We start from the raw sequence: 7,450 nt of genomic DNA, 5'->3' as shown, positions 1-7,450 counted from the left end.
GTATAGTCTCACTAAAAGGGAATGCTTGAATAAGCTCAGAAGAGAAGAGAGGTAAAAGATCTTTTTGTAAATGAAGTTGTAGAGAAAATCTTTCCTATGGGCTTGCCAGTTTCTAGGGTCACGTCCTACAGTCAACATGTGCTCTGATACCATCTTGTAGCGACCCGACCTCAGACGGTCAAGTCTCTATGCTTAAGTGTCATCCCTGGATCGGTATGCTGACACACACAGTACTCGAGGATTTATAACAGAGGTAAATCACATGTATAAAGTAACATAAATACTATTACCTCAATCCAAATAGCGGAAGTAACAAGGTTGTAGATTCCCATCAACACCAACGGCAAGGTTGAGTGTATAAATCGTAACCCTAACGTATCACTTACTCGTCGTAAGATCCTGCAACATGAGACGTTGCAGCCACAAAGGGTCAGTACATTGAATGTACTGGCAAATTCACACCATAGGATAATGATGAATAATAGCTATCACTACATGCATATATGGCTGGTGGAAAAGCTCTAAGGTTATAATGTTTTGCGGAAAGCCAATTTTTCCCTACTGCAAAGGAATAAATTTTATTTAACTACAAAGTTGGTTGGAAAATATTGAGAAGGTAAACCCCCTCTCAATCCCAATTAAAAGTAAACATTAACAACCCAACAAATTATTTAAGTAACGTGATGAGATCAATATGATAATCCAAGAACCAGATACTCAAGATGTCCATAACCGGGGACACGGCTAATCATGATTAGTTTGTACACTCTGCAGAGGTTTGCGCACTTTTCCCCACAAGACTCGATCTCCTCCGTTGGATTTCTCGCACTACATGGTGTTTGAGAAACGGATGACCGAGAAACAGTATTTCAGAAGCGTTAGCACCTTACGATGGGTAGACTGGTACACCTACATCCCCTACATCTGCTAGTCTACCACTGTAAGAGTTCACACGACTTAATCAACTATGCTAGAGCCCATAATAGCTTGTGGCTGCACATGGAAGTTTCTAGCATGAAAAATCTTATGATCCCTTTGAGCCTGGGTGGCAGTCCATAGGAGAATCACACGGTACGCCGGGATTTCCAAAAAATACAGGCAATCACTGGGTTCCCCAGGTGCCTCAATCCACCCAGATGTGTATTAAAGTTGCCACCTGAAGTTGAACCATTATATAACAATCTCACATCTGTCATGGATTCACTCAAACCCAATCCACGTCTACGAGCATAGCATGGCAATATAAGCATAACGTAATAGTAACTCCCGAGGTTTGAATGCAGGGCAATAGGTTCCTACCTCATCAACTACTTCCCAATACCCACATGTTATCAATCCTACTCATGCAATGTTTGAGGGTGAAACTAATGCATAAAAACTGGGTATGAAAGGGATATGATCAAAGTGTGAACTTGCCTGCAATGTTGATCAAGATGATTCGCACTCAAAACTCTTGATAGTTCTACTCGTCACACTCCGGTCAATCTATCGTAAGCAAGCAATATTAACCACACATAAGCAATCACTCAAAAGATCGGAAAGTACGATCAAAACAATTCGGAAAGCTTCAAAACCAAGAAAATACTCTTGCAACATAAAATGATTTCTAACAGTACCAAAATTATATGAATTTGGCCTTATCAGAAATTTTAGGTCAAGAGCTTCAATTAGCAAAAAGAATCAACTAAATCGGGGTTACGAAACTCAAGTTACGAACAAAAGAAGTTTGAATAAATCTGTTTAAATTCAAATTTTAAAACTTTCAAAAACATTTTTAAGTTGATTATCTGGATAGCTGAGATCATAACGAAGAAGTGGGCGTTGGTTTCGTCAGATTTGGATAAACTGGCTAAAAGTTGTGACCGTTTGAAGAACAGGGACTATTCGGTAAAAACTTTAATTGCGAAAAGGTCCCTGACCTAAATAAAACAGAAAAACGAAAAGGCTAAATAATGAACGTTCTTTACAGAACACTGACGAAAGAATCCGTTCGCAACAAAGAGTTAAACAGCGAACGTTCTCTGGATAGGACTAACCACAAAAAAACGATCTAAAAGGAAAAACCGAAGAAAACCGGATCGGGTTTTTGCGGGTTTTTACCGGTTCGTGAAAAAACTGCAGCGGCGGATCGGACCGGCAGATCGGCGACGGCGGCTCTCCGGCGAGGCAGGGCGAGGCGCGGGGAGCGGTGACGCGAGGGGATCGGGCGGCGACGGCGGAGCAGTGGCTGGTGGTGGTGGCGCGGGTGCGGGGTTCGGCGGGCGAGGCGCGGGACGGCGGCGGCGTGCAGTGCGGGGCGGCGGCGCGGTGAGATGCAGGCGGCGGCGCGGCGAGATGCGGGGAAAGGAGAGAGGGGCCCGGGGTGCAGCTATATAAAGGGAGGCGAGGCGGTGGCTTGGCGTGCGCGAGGGGGCAAGGCGGACGCGGAGTCCGGCCGGACTCCGGCGGCGGCGCTCCCGTACGGGAGACGAACTCTTGCGGGAGCTCGGGGACGAGCGGGGCGCGGCGCTGGGCTGGGCTGGCTGGCTGGGCTTCGGCCCAGTTGGCCCGCGGGGAAAGAAGTCTTTTTTAAAAAAAACATTTTCTCAGACAAACAAATTAATAATAACAAAAATATTATATAGGCATATAATATATCAAAATTTTCAGAAAATTATTTTCTACAACCTGAACATTTTTCTAGGATCAAATAAAATCTATAAAAATTCAGATAAAGCAAAGAGTGCTACAGCTCTAATAAAAATCCAGTAAAAATCATTTTAAAAAATACCAAAATGATTTCAAATTTAATTTTCTCCAATTTTCTGATGTAGGGAATCATTTTACCCTATTTTCTGTATATTTTATTTTTGGAGAAAAATAATTTGAATAAAACTCAAATAACTCCAAATTGAAAATAATTTCAAAAGGACTTTAAATTTGATCCTTTTAAACTCCCAACTAATATTTCATATAATTTGAAGAAGTCATTTTATCTTCTCTCGTGAAAATCATTGAGTTGGATAAAGTTTCAGAATTGGAAATATTTTCAAATGAACTTCAAATATTTTCAACACCCCTTGTCATTTAAATAAATGGAAGAAGTCATGTCATCTTCTCTCCAGGGTTTTGTGCTTGAAAAGAATTTGAATTCATGGAGATCATAAAAGCAAGATGAAAGTTTGGGAAAGTCCTTTTATTCCCTCTCATTTAACTTTCAAAAGTTTTGAATTTACTCACTTTCAGTCAATCAATCACACCACAAACAAGCAAACAATCAAATCTATCTATTTAATATAACATTCCTAAATTTAGAATTTTGGGATGTTACATGGAATCTTCGCTCTGATAAGGTGATCAAAGGGTTTGGATTTATCCAAACTTATGGAGAAGCTTGTATTTACAAGAAAGTGAGTGCGATCTCTATAGCATTTCTAATATTGTATGTGGATAACATATTATTGACTGGAAATGATGTAGAACTTCTTGAAATCATAAAGGGTTATTTGAATAAGAGTTTCTCAACGAAAGACCTCGGTGAAGCAGCTTACATGTTGGGCATCAAGATCTATAGAGTTAGATCAAGACGCCTGATAGGACTTTCACAAAGTACATACCTTGACAAAGTATTTAAGAAGTTCAAAATGGACCAGTCAAAGAAGGGGTTCTTGCCCATGTTGTAAGGTAAGAAGTTGAGTAAGATTCAGTGTCCAACTACGGCAGAAGAAAGAGAAAGGATGAAAGTCGTCCCCTATGCCTCAACCATAGGCTCTATCATGTATGGCATGCTGTGTACTAGACCTAATGTGTGCCTTGTCATTAGTTTGACTGGTAGGTACCAAAGTGATCCAGGAGTGGAACACTGGACAATAGGAAAAAAAATCCTAAAGAGGACTAAGGAAATGTTTCTCATTTATGGAGGTAATGAAGAGCTCATCGTGTAGGGTTACGTTGATGCTAGCTTTGACACTAATTTGGATGACTCAAAATCTCAATCAGGATATGTATTTATTTTGAATAGGGGAGCAGTAAGCTGGTGTAGCTCCAAGCCGAGCATTGTAGCCGCATCTTCAACTGAAGCGGAATATGTAGCTACTTTGGAAGCGGCGTAGGAAGGAGTTTAGATGAAAGAGTTCATATATGAACTAGGTGTGGTTCCTAGTGCATTAGATCCCATGGCTATCTATTGTGACAACACGGTGCCATAGCCATTCCTAATGAGGCAAGGTCTCACAAGAAAACAAAGCATATCAAATGCCACTTTAACTCCATCCATGACTACGTCAAGGAAGGTGACATAGAGATTTGCAAAGTTCATACGGATCTGAATGTTGTAGATGTTGGGGAACGTAGTAATTTCAAAAAAATCCTACGCACACGCAGGATCATGGTGATGCATAGCAGCGAGAGGGGAGAGTGTGTCCACGTACCCTCGTAGACCGAAAGCGGAAGCGTTAGCACAACGCGGTTGATGTAGTCGTACGTCTTCACGATCCGACCGATCCAAGTACTGAACGCACGGCACCTCCGAGTTCAGCACACGTTCAACTCAATGACGTCCCGTGAGGTCTGATCCAGCAGAGCTTCGCCGGAGAGTTTCGTCAGCACGACGGCGTGATGACAATGATGATGTTGCCACTGATGCAGGGCTTCGCCTAAGCACCGCTACGATATGATCGAGGTGGATTATGGTGGAGGGGGGCACCGCACACGGTTGGGAGAGATCAACTCATCAACTTGTGTATCTAGAGGTGCCCCCCTGCCCCTGTATATAAAGGAGCAAGGGGGGGCCGGCCGGCCCTCTATGGCGCGCCAGGAGGAGTCCTCCTCCTAGTAGGAGTAGGACTCCCCTCTTTCCTACTCCTACTAGGAGGGGGAAAGGAAGGGGAGAGGGAGAAGGAAAGGGGCGCCGCCCCCCTCTCCTAGTCCAATTCGGACCAGAGGGGGAGGGGCGCGCGGCCTGCCCTAGGCCAGCCCTCTCTCTCTCCACTAAGGCCCATAAGGCCCATTATTTCTCCCGGGGGGTTCCAGTAACCCTCCGGCACTCCGGTTTTCTCCGAAACCACCCGGAACACTTCCGGTGTCCGAATATAGTCGTCCACTATATCGATATTTACGTCTCGACCATTTTGAGACTCCTCATCATGTCCGTGGTCATATCCGGGACTCCGAACTACCTTCGGTACATCAAAACACAAAAACTCATAATACCGATGGTCACCGAACTTTAAGCGTGCGGACCCTATGGGTTCGAGAACTATGTAGACATGACCGAGACACGTCTCCGGACAATAACCAATAGCGGAACCTAGATGCTCATATAGGCTCCCACATATTCTACGAAGATCTTTATCGGTCAAACCGCATAACAACATACGTTGTTCCCTTTGTCATCGGTATATTACTTGCCCGAGATTCGATCGTCGGTATCTCAATACTTAGTTCAATCTCGTTACCGGCAAGTCTCTTTACTCGTTCCGTAATACATCATTCCGCAACTAACTCATTAGTTGCAATGCTTGCAAGGCTTATAGTGATGTGTATTACCGAGTGGGCCCAGAGATACCTCTCCGACAATCGGAGTGACAAATCCTAATCTCGATATACGCCAACTCAACAAATACCTTCGGAGACACCTGTAGAGCACCTTTGTAATCACCCATTTACGTTGTGACGTTTGGTAGCACACAAAGTGTTCCTCCGGTAAACGGGAGTTGCATAATCTCATAGTCATAGGGACATATATAAGTCATGAAGAAAGCAATAGCAACATACTAAACGATCAAGTGCTAAGCTAACGGAATGGGTCAAGTCAATCAGATCATTCTCCTAATGATGTGATCATGTTAATCAAATGACAACTCATGTCTATGGTTAGGAAACATAACCATCTTTAATTAACGAGCTAGTCAAGTAGAGGCATACTAGTGACACTATGTTTGTCTATGTATTCACACATGTACTAAGTTTCCGGTTAATACAATTCTAGCATGAATAATAAACATTTATCATGATATGAGGAAATAAATAATAACTTTATTATTGCCTCTAGGGCATATTTCCTTCCGTCTCCCACTTGCACTATAGTCAATAATCTAGATTACACAGTAATGATTCTAACACCCATGGAGCCTTGGTGTTGATCATGTTTTGCTCGTAGAAGAGGCTTAGTCAACAGGTCTGCAACATTCAGATCCGTATGTATCTTGCCAATCTCTATGTCTCCCACCTGGACTTGATCCCAGATGGAGTTGAAGCGTCTCTTGATGTGCTTGGTTCTCTTGTGAAATCTGGATTCCTTTGCCAAGGCAATTGTACCAGTATTGTCACAAAAGATTTTCATTGGACCCGATGCACTAGGTATGACACCTAGATCGGATATGAACTCCTTCATCCAGACTCCTTCATTTGCTGCTTCCGAAGCAGCAATGTACTCCGCTTCACACGTAGATCCCGCCATGACGCTTTGTTTAGAACTTCTCCAACTGACGGCTCCACCGTTAAATATAAACACGTATCCGGTTTGCGATTTAGAATCGTCCGGATCAGTGTCAAAGCTTGCATCAACGTAACCATTTACGATGAGCTCTTTGTCACCTCCATAAACGAGAAACATATCCTTAGTCCTTTTCAGGTATTTCAGGATGTTCTTGACCGCTGTCCAGTGATCCACTCCTGGATTACTTTGGTACCTCCCTGCTAAACTAATAGCAAGGCACACATCAGGTCTGGTACACAGCATTGCATACATGATAGAGCCTATGGCCGAAGCATAGGGAACATCTTTCATTTTCTCTCTATCTTCTGCAGTGGTCGGGCATTGAGTCTTACTCAACTTCACACCTTGTAACACAGGTAAGAACCCTTTCTTTGCCTGATCCATTTTGAACTTCTTCAAAACTTTGTCAAGGTATGTGCTTTGTGAAAGTCCAATTAAGCGTCTTGATCTATCTCTATAGATCTTGATGCCCAATATGTAAGCAGCTTCACCGAGGTCCTTCATTGAAAAACTCTTATTCAAGTATCCTTTTATGCTATCCAGAAATTCTATATCATTTCCAATCAACAATATGTCATCCACATATAAGATTAGAAATGCTACAGAGCTCCCACTCACTTTCTTGTAAATACAGTCTTCTCCAAAAGTCTGTATAAAACCATATGCTTTGATCACACTATCAAAACATTTATTCCAGCTCCGAGAGGCTTGCACCAGTCCATAAATGGATCACTGGAGCATGCACACTTTGTTAGCACCTTTTGGATCGATAAAACCTTCAGGTTGCATCATATACAACTCTTCTTCCAGAAATCCATTCAGGAATGCAGTCTTTACATCCATTTGCCAAATTTCATAATCATAAAATGCGGCAATTGCTAACATGATTCGGACGGACTTAAGCATCGCTACGGGTGAGAAGGTCTCATCGTAGTCAACTCCTTGAACTTGTCGAAAACCTTTCGCAACAAG

This window comes from Triticum aestivum, chromosome 4D (genome assembly GCF_018294505.1).
Source record: "Triticum aestivum cultivar Chinese Spring chromosome 4D, IWGSC CS RefSeq v2.1, whole genome shotgun sequence".
NCBI lineage: Eukaryota > Viridiplantae > Streptophyta > Magnoliopsida > Poales > Poaceae > Triticum > Triticum aestivum.
Note: the sequence above shows the minus strand (reverse complement) of the source record.